Raw genomic sequence first — 15,626 nt, 5'->3', positions numbered from 1 at the left:
TTTGTTTGTTGAGTTTTCTATTCAAAATGAACAATGGTTTTATATACTAAAATTAACATAGTTCGATTCTAGTTCAATTCTTAATACTTTTTTTTATCTCCAGATTTGTCAACACTAAAGTTTTGTCGAGTTTGTGCTTTTTGCAATATAACTGGTCGTGTTTCTGTCTCAGTTAATGTTTAGACCTAATAGTTGTACGGAGCTGTGTAAACATGAACATCGGAAATTTCATTGTGTTCTATTATCCACATTAACATAATGAATAAGTGGAGTTACTATAAAAACTTCCAAAATTCATGGCTCTCAGGTAAAGAATTTAGCAAAAGAATTAAAGAAGTGAGGGATAATAGTGAGTAAACATACTGTAAACGTTGTAAAATGTATTTCAGAGCCCACAAAACTGACTTACGCAAACATGTTTCATTGGAAATGAGAAAAGTCCCTCATTTTGTACTCTCACCGTCTGCCCTGTTCAGTACACACTCCAGTTCTACTGTTCCTCACGTAGTTGGGAGTTTGTCCTAAACTCACCACGGCCAAAATCTTCAGCTCTGGCAATAGTGTCGAAAACAATTAAAAGTAAACTCGAACTCACGGTGGACTGCGGTTTGCGATTCGAAGCCGAACACTCAAGACCACTCAGGTATTAGCATCAGCTCCACTGAACCACTATGACCCGGCAAAAGAGATCTGGGGTTTCATCAAACAACGCTTCGCCTTCTTTCCTCGATGTGTCTTCATCTGAATAAGGCCATTATACACAGTAATGATGATCGAAAGAAAGAGCGCAGTTACTACAGAATTCCGAAACATCAAAAGATATCGAGAAACAAAAAGAAAAAAGTTATTTCGATATATTAATTGATGTTTTTTTTCTTTCAAATGTAGATTAGTTACGAATATCAATCAATATGTCGATGTATAACTTCTTCCATTTCCTCTTTGGTAATCTATATTGTAATCATCTTGTGCAATAAACTTCCTTGAAATGATGTTACATAACAAAGAAAAAAATTAACGTGTAAAATGACAAATTGGTATCCTTCATTTGTTTGATGACTGTATCGGTAGCTAAGGAGAATTCCACCACCCTTGACCCCTTTCTACTCAAGGCAAGATGGTACACACATGGTTTTGGGTGGGTGGGGATCTACATATATATATATATACATATGCATTATGGAGAGGGGATGATGGTCACTATAGGATTATGTAGTATGGACTCATCTTCCTTACAACACACGTTCCGAACGTATGCAAATGTCGTACGTTTTTTTTTTTTTTTTTTGGCTTACTACTGTATGTTCCAGTCACATTATTTCAAGGGTACGTACGACGTCGCAATGGAACGATGTGTGTTTTAACAATGTTTTGTTATCACTGGTCACTTTCACTCGTATATAACTGGACCCTGGCTGGCTCTTGTTTGACGAATCCCTACAAATGGCCTTCAAAGCCCAACGACCTTCAAGCATCTTCAGCTGTTGTCAACATCCCTTTATTAAATTTTTTTTTCTATTCGAGCAAGTAACGTATCGAGTGCTAACAAGTGAAACTGTAGTGGATACCTAGGAATTTGTTTCATACATGTGAAAACCTGGTGATCATCTTGTCTTGTTCTTCATACATACACAAAAAAAGAAACCTGTAAGTTGTTATATTAATTTATATTATTCATTGACGAGTCATTTCAACTTGTTCGTCGTTGGTAATAACGGTTTATATGTGTATGTTCTACGGATCTTTCATAACGTGTCTTCTTACTAAAGATACGAAGAGAAAGTGCTTTCTCTATGTTTATCACGTGTTAGAAAACAATACTTGTTTTGCATCAGTCATGTATTTTGTAAATATATATATACACACGTGTGTGTGAGTTTCCGTTTCATTTAATAGTTACTTTTAAAAAAATATTCATTGTAATTTCCTTGTACATCATAGTGGAAGTGGAATGGAAATTACCGTTATTCTTAACTCTTACTTCTCGTCGTAAAACCGAGAAAATTGTCCTACAGCGGTGATCTGCAATAAAGATTTATATAAACTCACAAGCCTAGTTCTAGAGCTTAATCGGACTCGAGTTGAATAATTGCACGGGAGTCATCCTATAAGTGAATATGATTAGTGTTTAATAACTGCACGGCAGCCGTCCTTTAAGTGAATATGACTCGAGTTTAATAACTGTACGGGAGCCGTCCTATAAGTAAATATAACTCGTGTTTAATAACTGCACGGAAGTCGTCCTATAAGTGAATATGACTTGAGTTTAATAACTGTATACGAACCCTCCTATAAGTAAATATAACTTATGTTTAATAACTGTATGGGAGCCGTCCTATAAGTCAATATGACTCGTGTTTAATAACTGCACGGAAGTCGTCCTATAAGTCAATATGACTCGAGTTAATAAATAACTGCACGGAAGTCGTCCTATAAGTGAATATGACTCGAGTTTAATAACTGCACGGAAATTGTCCTATAAGTGAATATGACTCGAGTTTAATAACTGCACGGGAGTTGTCCTATCAGTGGATACCGTTCCAGAGTCCGAATCCGAGTGTGTATAAACAGAAAAGAGAAAAGTTAAAGGGAAAATCAGAGCTCCTAAATAAGCTTAAAAGGGGAAATAGATATATCGATTGTTCTCAGCAGGAGAAAAAAAATCAAGCATGAAATTCGGTCTGTGACTCAACCCGACTATTTTCCTAGATCTCAGCATTTTCAACTCAGAACCCTCTTTTTCTCTATTTACTAAATTGTGTTACTAAATTTAAATAGATTAGGGAAATTTTCCTCTGAATACGAACATGAGGCACTAGAGCGGTAATGTTAATTTTGTTTACTGGTTTTGTCCGAAACCAACTTAACACGTGTTGATATGAAAAAAAAAAAAATGTAGGTGAAAGTGAAAAGTTGAAAAGCCAGGGAAAGTAGAGTACTTTATGAATGATTATGGAGAACCTTGACTGAATCTTAAAAGACAAAAAAAAAAAAAAAAAAGTGTTTGTAATATTGCCTGTAAGGGGGAAAAAATGTCCTTCGATAAAGAAAATTGCTCTGTCGAGAAAATGACGAAATATTGTGTTGTATAGTACTCGTGTATGTGTGATCCATTGTCTTAATTGATTCCGGTTTCCCACAGAACTTACTGTTATCATTAATTTAAGAAAAGAAAAAAAAAATCTTTGTTTTGAGGTTGTGAATTATTTAGGTTGTGAATTATTTCTAATAAGTCTTCTGTCTTCTCAGGCCCAACTGCAAGTATGCTATTTTCAATTTCGTTCCTGTCACGTTATAGATCACTACTTCGATTGCGGGGTATAAGAGTGATCGAGAGGGACATATTTAGCATAAAAAAAATATTACATGTTTTTCTTTTGGTATCTACGACGTATTAGGAAACCTAATCCGATATATGATTCATCCGCCATCTTCCATTATCGTATTCATATTCTTTGTACGTTAAAGTTACTATACTGTATTATAAAACATTATTTAGGACAAAACGCAATGATATGTGTAACTGGGACTAAGTTTGCACCTGAAGATATAAAACCTCAATTGAGGTGAAGAAAGAAAAAAAATATATATTAATGATAAATTTAATATGTCAGCTTGTGTATCCCATTGAGTGATTTGACTTGATAAACTAAATATTTTATTATTGCTAAGAAGAACAAATGTTCAAGTATATTACTTTCATAGAAGTAGATTGTTGTAAACATAAGGAATCACTTCGTATTACAACTCAAAAGGAAAATAGAAGTGAATTGTGTTAATTACAAAGTTAAACAATTTTGCAGTTAGCAAGAAGCCACATCGGTCTGCTTGCATGACAAAACGTTCTCAACGTTTTAACATAGTGATAAATTAGAAGAAAGCAAGATGGCGGAATGAGTACCAATATAGTCTCTAAGACTGAAATTTTGTTGGTCTATTTTGTAAGAATTGCAGAAAAAGAAAAGGGTTTATCTATTTTATATAACTGTATGAACAGAACTAAAAGAAAAAGTGCAATTTCAGTTCAGATAAATACACTTATGCCTACATTCATGATATATTAACTTTTTTCATCAGGAATTTCGCTCTTACTATCTTATGAAATGTTTCTTAAGGAAGGAGTTGTATTACTGGGTGCAGATTCACTTTAGGACAGCTTACTCGTTATGGGTATAAATACAGCGTGTGAACAAAGGCTAAAAAACGACCCTGCGAAAACGAGGAATCGGCTTGTGCTGGGTTGCCACTATAAAGCACTAATGCTATCTAACCTAGGCAGGTCAGGAGCGCAGCAGGAGGGGCCGCACAGTAGCGCAGGAATACGACCGTAGCAGGATGCGCGTCAGAGACAGTGAGTATGCGTATGAACTAGGATAGTGGAGAAACACTTGATATGGTATAAAAACACAAGTCTTACGTGTGAGAGAGCTTTGCGAGGTTACGCATGATCACTGTGCACTGCCTTCACATAGCACTTCACTTCATCGTGGCTTGCTTATGGAGTATTCTGTGTTAAAGAGTGTTCCAAAAAGCAAAAATGTATTATGCAATAGTGTCCACCTATCGATAAGTTCCTACTCCTATTGGCGAGAAATACCTAAATATTGGTACCAGTTATTATCAAGTTAGTTTTAGCAGATAGTTTTTTGCAAACATTTTGGACTTCTGACATATTTATAGATGGCCATTCGGTAACTCTTTTATTTTGGGCAAGGCAGTGATATGCTGTCTCTGTTATTATTCACGGGTTATCACTGATTCTTTGTTGTTCCTTGTTCATATAGATATTCGTCGCTAATGTCGATGCCGTTCTTGATACACATAGTATTGCCAAGCGAGCGCCAGCGAGTGAAGACGGGTTAGAGCCCCGCAGGGCACGTTATTTTCTGTCTTTCGTTCTTGAGAACTGTAACTGCGGGAGCCCGTTCAGATGAATCGGTTATTGTCACTGCCTTGCCTAAAGTAAAGACTTGCCGACCATTCGTTAGTGTATTAAATGTATATGAGTTAGATTAAATGTATGGATTGGTTTGTGGTGCGTTGGAGGGGATAGTACGTTTATTGGTACCGGTATATATTGTGAAATGACTGTATTGATAATAAACGGACATTTTATCAGAATAATAATTACGTGTCAGTACCTCTTTGTTGTGTAGTGTACCTACAAGGATTCTGTTTTAGTCTCTTATACGTAACAAAGTACAGTAAAACTTTTAAAAAAATATCACATCTCCTTAAAAAATACCTTCTTTAAACTTAATCATTTGTTCTGAATTTTTATACTCCTTACCCCATTCTATCCTAGATATGTTCTTGATTAAAACATGTCATTCTTGTATAAATTACATCTTTCTAGATTTTCAAATTATTCCATAGTGGGAAATATTAGGGTACATAGAAAAATTTTCCTGCTTCGATCTTCCCTTTTCCTCTTTCAAATGGGTTGGAAAAGCAAAACAAATACATTGTTTTAAATTGAACCTGATGATACCACATGAAGAGCGCGTCAAAATATTACACTCAAATGTAAATACCTGTAATACGTGGAATGATTGAAAAGTTCTCGGCTTGTCAATAGCCGAAATGTTCATGGTTATTTTTCGACATTCCCTTTTAGGGACACACTCTTTCCACCGGTAGTGCAAGGCCATTATAACTTCCTTGTAGTTTTCTTCCTGCATGCCAAAAAAGCTCTCTATTGCAGCCATGACGTCATCATTTGATGGAAAGTGGGTACTTGCTAGATGTTTTTTTTTTTTTTTAAGGTTAGGGAAAAGATGAAAGTTTGAGGGAGCCAAATTGGGAGAATGAGGAGGATATCGAACCAGCTCGAAGCCACAGGACTCGATAGCAGACATCGTGATGGTGGTTGTGTGCGCGGGTGCAGTTTCCTGATGAAAGAGGACACGCTTTGTCAACATTCCTGGGTGTTTCAATTTGATTGCATCCCTTAAGCGCTTCAGTTGAGCAGCATAATATCCTTCCTTCACTGTTTCACCTTTCTTGAGGTACTCAGATAGAATAATGCCCCGTGAATTCCCCCCCCAAAAAAAAAACAGAGACGGTCACCTTTCTAGCTGATGGGACTGATTTTAACTTGGAGTGGGATAGGAGGGTGTTTCCATGTTTTGATTGAACCTTGGACTCTGACTGAAAGTGGTGAATCCATGCTTCGTCCATTGTCACAAAACGTTTGAGAAATGTCACAGGAGCTTTTTCAAAAAGGGTCAAGATTTCAGTGGAAATGACATGTCTCTGTCGTTTGTTTTCTTTTGTCAACTCTTGGAACTCATCGACATGAAACCTTTTGCATGTCCAGTACATTTCTTACTGTGTGTCCAATGCGTTCTTGAGATATACCCACTCTCTCAGCAATGTAGTGTTCTGTCACATGCCGGTCTGCAATGATGATATCTTGAAGTGATATTTTCCTCGGTACTGGCCATGACTGGCTTTCCACTGAGAGGGGGATCTTGCACAGAGATGTTGCCGCGCTTGAGTTCCGCCACCCACTTTTTTCCTGTCCCTAAAATAATCATTTTCCGGGAATTCCAACATGTCAACACTGAAGACAGTGCAAAGTTTTCTGTCATCTTCAGCGAGTGTCTGCATAAATTGCAGCTTATGAGCCTTGAATTTCAAAGGCTTACGAAGAACATCCCAGACTGTCATGCGGGGCAAGGCTAACTCACGACCCGCTTTCCGAACTGATTTCGTGGGGCTGCGTTTGGAAGGATTGCCGAAGTCTCTATCCTCTGTCTCTTGTGAGTGCGAAGGGGGCCGGTGCTTTTGCCATTTCGTAGGCAACCTGTCTCCATGAGTTGTGTATGCCAACGCTTAATGGAGTTCTTATTAAGTGGATCGACCCTAAACTGTCGCCGAAAGTTACATTGAACTGTGATAACGGACGTTGTCTTCGCGTATATCACAGCACAAAACGCCTTCTGTTGTTGTGTGGGCACCATCTTCAAAAGATTGTGGTCATGAGAATGGCGGGTATTTCAATCAAATCTTGGAGTATCTAATAGCAATCCTTATCACTGACGCCTCTCTCCACACGCTGGGCACTTAGAAAAAAATAAAGAAAAGGGTACAATCTCTTTCGAAAAAAAAAATAAAGAAAAGGGTGCAATCTCTTTCGTCTATGTTGAGCGTATGTTCACACATAACTCCGACGGGTGCGCCGATTTTTATTATTATTATTATTATTTGAAAGAGCATACTTTTCAAATGGTACCATATCAATTTAATTATAATTTGATGATAATCTCTTGGAGCTACACCCTGAAATCCTCAACGGGTGCAGTGTTAATACCGTAATTAACCGACTTCATTGTAGGTTTACGCATAATTTCGACATAGGTGCACTGATTTTGATTTTTTTCTTTTTTGTACTAGAAAGAGTATGCTTCCGCGCTAGTCTCGTTCATTAATATCATTCTTGCGATATTTGTTTCTAAATCCCTTGTTTATTAACGTAACAATCGATGTAACTCAGAAGCGGAGTTCGTGAGTGGCCAATCGGGCAATCGACCCAGGCTCTGCGCTTACAAAGGAACCGCGTTCTTACAGGTGAGGGTCCCACAAGTTGATTGCCACATGGCACATCTGATAGAGCATCATGAGAAATGAACGTGCGCAAAATTTAAGGTGCTATGGACCAGAAGGATAGGAGCTATGGGGCTTCAAAATTCGAATATCCCAAAAATTATATAATGGAATTAAGTACGTTTAAAGTAAATGTCTTTGAAAACCGTTAAAGTAATCAAAACAAAAGTTGCACAATATGGTGAAAACAAAATTCTCTATTGAAAACCACAAACAGTGTTGCAATAGGTAAAGCAGTGTTACCATCTCAGTATAAAAATATTTTGTTTTAAATAGCATTATATACAAGTGTGCACAGATTTAAAATTCACTATTATCACTAAACGTAACAGTAAGGTGTAGAGGTACAGTGTTGCATACTATTGGAGCTACATGTACTGAAAATGTACAATAGAGAAGTCTAATATGTGGCAAAAAAGGGTAATAAAGGAATGCATTAGAAACAAGTGAGGATTTTACATTCTGTAGCCTCGATGAATAAGCACACAACTCACGAAAACAAAATAATACACGTGAGGAAAGATGCGTGTTTTCTAATTCTGTAAACTGTTTCTCGATTATCTTATCAATATTTGGAAGAGTAATTTCTTGGTTTCTGTCTTTCGTGTTGAGCGGCATATTCTTAAATTTCCTCTTCTACATACCATATGATTATGTTTGTACGCTGTAATATTATCATATTTACATTGGAAATATTTTATTACTACCTCATTTCGTTTTTAGTCGGCCAGGATAGCCGTATGGCCTAGAAGGCTAGACAGCTGACATATTAGGCATTACGGGCTCTAATCTCGCCTCGGGACATGTTTTGGTTGTAATTTTCATCTTATATTTCATTGTAACCATTCTCTTTCATAGTGATTCGGATCCCACTTTACACTTCTATATAGCTTCGGGGCTGACATAGGACGTAAAAATGACATTATTTAATTTCGTTTTTCAAATACATCAATATTTTGTGACACTGTTGGCATTTTACCATGTTATACTATCTGTGGTATGCATTTGAACTAAATGCATAGTATGAGACCCAGATTCTTTTATCACCATCTGTTGCCACATATTAGACTTCTCCATTGTACATTTTCATCACACGTAGCTCCAAGAATGTGCAACACGTACCACTACGCTTCACTATTATGTTTAGTGATAATAGTGCATTTTAAATCTGTGCACACTTGTATATGGAGCTATTTCAAATAAAACATTTTATGCTGAGTTGGCAACACTGCTTCACCCATGGCAACACTGTTTATGGTTTTCGATAAGGCATTTTGTTCTCATTATATTGTGCAACTTTTGTTTTGATTGCTTTAACGGTTTCAAGCTATTTACTTTAAATGTACATAATTCCATGATATAATTTTTTGGATATTCAAATTTTGAAGCCCCGTAGCTCCTATCCTTCTGGTCCATAGCACCTTAAATTTTGCGCATGCTCATTTCTCATGATGCTCTATCAGATGTGCCATGTGGCAATCACATTTTAGCGGTAACTTGTGGGACCCTCCCGTGTTAGCATGGTTCGTCCAAGAAGTAAATATAAAAGCACATTGCGATTTTTACCAGTACTCCGGCCTCGTGCGGTCATTATTGGCACTAGACCCTGCGCTCATCTAACGCCGCCTCTGATGTAACTCCTTAATGAATTCGTAGAGCAATACTAATGGTTCCAAGTTAATCTACGACGTTGACACATTGGGATTTTTTATTTATTTATTTATTTATTTCTTGTAGCGGTTGAAGGAGGCCCCGGAGGGTATATCATTATATATAGCATTGTCGCTTTATTTTGAGCTGTAGAATAGCGCTCTGTTGTCCTGAGTGCCATTTTTTAGAATACCCTATAAATAAGATACAAATAAGAGAGAATATCATTCTCTTGGGCCATGCGTATTTATTTATTTGTAGTTTTCATTGAGAGATAGGCAACAGCATTTATTTTATTGATTGATTTTGGCACTTTAAAATTCAAAATTACAAAATACAAAAATACAGAACAATACAAATAAAACAAGAAAAATGCTTCGTACAATAAGCAATGAAGCATTGAAGTGCTGAAAAGATTTCTTGACTACGGTATTAGTTCAGAGAAGAAATAAGTGAGGATTGTAAATTTGCTGAGCAGATCTGGGGTGGCTTTCAGCTTTGGCATGTGTCTTCGACGTTGGTATGAATTGGAAGGTGCTGAATAACTGCTTTGATGGTCTCAGTTTTCTCCTTGATTTCGGTGATATTGTAGTTGGTGATGAGAACAAATGTTTTACACAACTTTGTAACATTTCTGAAGCTCTCTCTTAGTTTTTGTGTATTCTTTCATGAATAGTAAATTAACTTCTTTGCTGTAATATTTAGTTTTTAATTGTTGTAATTCATAGCCCTGGGTAGGAGGCAATCATATATGTGTATCCAAGTTTTGATCACGTCTGAGGTAGTCTTCATATCGTTTTTTTTTTTTTTTTTTTCATCCTTCTCAAGTTCAGTGTTTGGAGTGAAAGTTTTTTCTGTCATCCCTGGCTGTTGAAAGGACCTCATAGGTGTTCGATGTTGGCATAGGCGAAGGCGTCTGTGATGATCTCAGATTTCTTCTTGATTTCGGTGGCATATTGTAGTTAGTTGTAAAAACAAATGTTTTGCACGACTTTGTAATCTTGAAGCTTCCTTCTTCTTCCTGTCTTCCTGTACTACTGTTGACGTGTGTGATATATAGATATGTAAAGGTATAGATGTATATACTATTATTGTTGGGGGCGCGGTGGCTCAGTGGTAGAGCGTTCACCTCTGGTGCTTGGGGTCCCGGGTTTGATCCCAGCTCCGCCAAGTGAACTTTGTGGTGGACAAACACCGTGCTCGTGGGTTTTCTCTGAATTCTCCCGTTTCCTCCCACATTCTTCATTCCACCATTTCACTCATCTCTTATCATCACCGTCTCCTTTAGCTTAACCGGCATAACCGTGGGACGTAAAACTCAAAGATTTCATTTCATTTCATTTCTTATTATTATTATTATTTGCATTCTTTAGCCATGAACTCAAGGTATTACACTTCCTTTTTGAACGTGTAGTGGGGATAAAGATTGTGTGCCGTATTTTTAATTAATTAATTATATATATATATATATATATATATATATATATATATATATATATATATATATATATATATATATATATATATATTCAGATATGATATAATTATTTTATAGAAATTGACACTGAACAATTGAGCTGTTCAGATGCCAAACCGATTAACTCCATCAAACGAGATTTTTCAATACTGGGAGTTTTAGTAACTTGGTTAAAATGAATTTAAATGAGAGTGATGAGAACGTTTATGCATTCTAGTGGCATATTGTTAAATTATGGAGTTGATCGATTTTACCTCTGAAGAAGAATCTTTTTCAAATCAAAAATGTGTAGAACTAGAAAACAACAAAAAATGAAGTTAACCCTTTCTGACCTGAATTATTTTTTGGAAATGAAGAATTTTTTTTATTTCAATGGATTATATGTTGAAATCTAGGGAAGTAAGAAAATTCATTCCCCCCCCCTCAAAATTCTATATTGCCAGGGCGCTATAACTACAACGTATGAGACAACTTGGACTCAATCGGCACGATATTTGCGCTATGAAACCAAGGAAGCTTGTGATTCCAAATGGCAAAAAGGGAAAGGGAAAAATGCCTTAGGAGAAACTACTTCAAATGAATAGAATATCTTCACATATTCTACAAATAATATGATTTTAGTAAAAACTTGATTATTTTCAGAGAAGCTCAACTCACGTCCACTTTTCAAATGTAAACTAAAACTGAACAAATTTTTTTAAAAAAATGTTAACAGAGGTTCTATTATCGGCAAATCTTTCAACAACTTTATTTAATAGTAGATCTATCAGTTCAATTTGTGTATCAGTTATCGTTGAACTTTACTCCGCGTATACGGACATTTTAGTTTGATGTGATGCAGGGGCGGATTCAGGATCGACTTCTGGGGGGCGGTGGATTATCATACTGCTACTTTTAAGGGCTCCAAACTTTGGGATGGGTTTTATTTATATATATAAAATAAGAAAGTTTCCTCTTCTGGGGGGGGGCGATCGCCCCGATCGTTCCCCCCTGGATCCGCCCCTGATGTGATGTATCACATCTTTTACCTGTTGTCTTTCCATAATTTAAGGTTTCGAAGTTCACAACTTCCCAAACTATTCATCACTGTCAATGCAATTTTTATTTTATGGCTAGAATTATAAGGATTTACGAATGGTCCTCTAGAATACTCCATAAAACATAATTAGCCTCTAATTGTTCAAAATTACCAGAAATGAATTACAACAGATCTTACATAATAGATAATGGTTCAAATACTGGGAAATATTCCAATGTGTAATTTTAAGAAGAAGAAGAAAAAAAGGAGTCGCAAATTGTCATCTAGAGATAAACATCTTAATATAGAAAAGATATTAATGCTTCATTGCACTTAGTAATTAAACAGTTAACAAAGAGAATTTAAATGCTACACTTTCGTGGATAAGCGTGTAACAATATGATGTTATTATGAGCAATTACGCATGCGGAAGAACATTAGTGTTACATTGCAACTATTGTCCATGAAATTCCGCTTTCGGGCGGCGGATGTTATTGTTTTAGAACCACACATTACAAAAAAGAAGACAAAAAATATTTTTTTTAAAGAAAGAAAGAAAGAAGAAAAACTTTTGCTTTCACTACATCAAGACCTAGTTGGCGATCCGAACACTGACATTTTATTCCATACGATTCAGTTGATGGTTGAGTTATTTACGGTCGCCAAACGTCCTTGCAAATTCACTAGCGAAGCATGTAAACCAAACAGAAAAAAAAAAAAGAAACTTGATTAACAAACCCCTTTTTCTAAAACCTCTGTTGATTCTCTTGCATGGCTCCTTTTAATCTTCAGCACAGACTCTGCGTAATATTTTATACATTGTAGCTTTTGCTTCCTTTACGAGTTATGTCACGCTAAGGATCATGGGAGCGTCACGATAAGAGAAAAGAAAGAAAAAAAGTACATTCAGAAAGGGAAATTGCTGGAGCAGAGAGCAAAAGTGTATTTTACATTATCGGAGTTAGACGGAGTGAGTGAGTCTGATGCTGGGCAACCGCACATGAAGTTTTCCGGTAATACGAAAAAGTAGATCAGGTCGCTGAATTGGTATCTTAATCCAGTTGTTATTTGCTATACGAAGATACATAAAACGACTTTCTTCTCATTTTCTTATAAGATTCGAAAAGAAAAGTATTCTTTGCTTCTCACATCGTGCAAATTTATGAAGAAAGAAGAAGAAGATAGATTTTTTTTTTGTGCTACAACTCCACACGCCATTGGTTCTGATATACAATGGCGGTATGTGATGAATGTTTGTTGTGTATGCTAAAGGCATTGTTTTTCTTTACATACGTGAGTTTCAGCAGTGATCACGAGCTATAAACTCATCGTGTGTTTGTGTTGGTGTATGTTCTGATGATAGTACCTGCATGATAATTACAGAATACATAGTTCAAAGCTAACCATTTCTATTGCCAACAAGAAACAGCGGACCTTGCGACATAGTGTTAGTTAGCCAAGAGAAAAGGAACTATTCGGTGTTATTTACAGAGTGTCCACGAGATAAAACAGAACCATAGTTGTGTCATTCGTGAACCCACCTTCAGAGTGTAAGAAGTTAGTTTTGTGTTGCAACTGTTGGTTAATTGTGTATTTTGCTGATGGTGACGAGCTGTAGAATTGATTATTATATGAATTTGTGATCTAAATTAGTGACGAATTTAGTGTCATGGTGTTATGTTTTGTGATTGTTATTGTGGATGGATCTATTGCAAAGTGCAAGTTAACACTGTGTTAGTTTATAATAGTTGTTTCTAATTTCGACATGAGAAGAAAGAAATTCCGTGCCAATTTTAGGTAAGTCTTCTTTGTCCAGTTGTATTGCAATTGCAATGTTTTTATTTTATTTTATTTATTTATTTATTTATTTATTTGATCAAAAGATCCAATATATTTTAAGCAAAACTTTTTCTTGTAGGCCTTATATCTGGAGAACTAGATATAGTGTAGCTAAACCCAAACTATCACTCAACTCAGCATGATGTGCTTATTCCGCAATTAAAAAAAAAAAAAAAAACGAAAACTCGATTTAGGGGCCGTTCAAAAATTTTGTGGCCCCTGATCCAAAAATTTCAATATATTTCAATCAAAAATTTTATTGTACTCCTTATATGTGGAGAACTACATGTAATGTAGCCAAACCCAAACTATCACTGAACTCATCATGATGCGTTTATTCCGAAAAAAAAAAAACAACGAAAACTCGATTTAGGGGCGTTCAAAAATTTTGTGGCCCCTAATCCAAAAACTGACTATTGGCCAAGATCTCAATCTTTTGATCCATCTTTCGGATCATTCCTAAAATTCTTGTTCTTATTACAGGACGAGATAATTTGAAGATATTAAGTTATATATTACGATATAAGTTATATATATTAAGTTATATATATTGCGATATTACGAGATACTACAATACTAGTCAAATGCTGAGTCACAAAACAGTGACTACTTGGATTAGCATATACAACAGGAGTTTGGGAACACATGGATGGAAAACCACAATAAGCAAACGATATGAAATATTTAATAATAATAATAATAATACTCTTGACAGGTCTTTCTGAGACATCCATGAAACAAAACTATAAGCAAGATTGCGCTTGGTAATTGTTATTTCGAGTGGAATTGTGCCAGGATCTCACCTTAATTTTTTTGTGGATCTATAGATCTATATATCTATAGATTGTGTAGATCTATAGATTGCACACAAACAAAACTAACGTTTTAGCCTTGAATATCAGGACATACAGCTGGCATTTAAGGGAAGAGCAGGTCAATATTCTTATCCTCCTAGTGGCAATGGCTACTAGTTAACCCTTCGTAACAGTGGCAATATTTGACTCTTTGACAGTGCACATTGCCCTAATGACAGTTTTACTACTGATAAGAAAACTTTGTTTCGTTTTTAATCACAGTATACAGGAGGGCCCGTATTTTATATTATTGTTGTCTTATTGTTATCAAACAGGTAGAATTAGTTTCTTTATTATTTGTTCTTAACGTCTTTTTACCTATAACTTAAGCCCGGAACAGTTGAAGCAAATAAATCCATATACTAGAATGTTATACTTGATCAATGCAGGAGTGTATACCTACTTTTGGGTCACCCTGTATATACACCCTGAGTATCTAGTGTGGCAGGATCCTTCCAACCTAGGGGAATACTTGGATAATGTGAAAGGATGTAATTTATGTATTTAGATGTCGGGAGCTGTTCTTGAGATGAACAGTATTGCTTCACGTTTTGAAAAAGAAAAATAGTCTCGCTTCATTATTTCTATTTTGCGTTGCGTGAAAACATATTTCCAAGTGTAAAGCACTATGTCATAAACTTGAAGTATGAACCGTTGTCTAAAAGACTTATGGTGTATGCAATAGAGAGTTTCAGGGTTTTAACTCCCCCTGAGCAATATATTATGCAAAAGTAAACATTTGCCATATTAAGTTAATGTATATAAACATCTGAAATTATATAAACTTGGGAGGTTGAACCCATCTTGAAGAACTTCTGCGTACGCTAATGTTGCATAATTACGTTGTGAGTTAACTTCAAATACACATTCTTTTAAGACCACTTTCGCAACACATTTTCCAGACGGCTCAGCCTCAGTTGTTGTTTTCGTGCGCGTTCCTAGTTTTCTCGATATTCTTCCGTTGCTTCCCCCATTATCATTCCACCAACTATTTTATCAGCATTCACTAGTAATCATTCGTTAATCATTCGATAATCATTCGTCTCCTTTAGCCTAAAGGGCATTAGCATGGAACGTGAAATCAAGTATTTCATCTATTTTCTTTGCACTCTCGTAAATAAAATGTCCTACATTTTATTTGAGTTAGCCCCTTTTACAGAGATAATTGGTTTTCTTTTTA

General features: G+C 35.9%; 1 protein-coding gene across 7 annotated transcripts in view; it reads left to right on the top strand.

The window, feature by feature from the left end:
• LOC145671318 (dual oxidase maturation factor 1-like) overlaps nt 1–15,626 on the top strand; it is a 712,486-nt gene that overhangs the window by 158,401 nt on the left and 538,459 nt on the right. For 2 of the 7 annotated variants that reach the window (XM_081740313.1, XM_081740312.1), the window contains exon 1: nt 1,535–1,647. The exons of 3 other annotated variants lie outside the window; for them this stretch is intronic. The gene's annotated coding sequence lies outside the window, so the exon portion shown is untranslated. Of the gene's footprint in view, nt 1–1,524; nt 1,648–12,989; nt 13,551–15,626 lie in introns of those variants that run through there. 2 more of the 7 variants (XM_081740314.1, XM_081740316.1) reach the window with 2 other exon arrangements.

This window comes from Thermobia domestica, chromosome 15, assembly GCF_964235325.1.
Source record: "Thermobia domestica chromosome 15, izTheDome1.hap1.1, whole genome shotgun sequence".
Lineage (NCBI taxonomy): Eukaryota > Metazoa > Arthropoda > Insecta > Zygentoma > Lepismatidae > Thermobia > Thermobia domestica.
The sequence above is the reverse complement of the archived record's forward strand: the minus strand, read 5'-3'. Positions and strand labels throughout refer to the sequence as shown.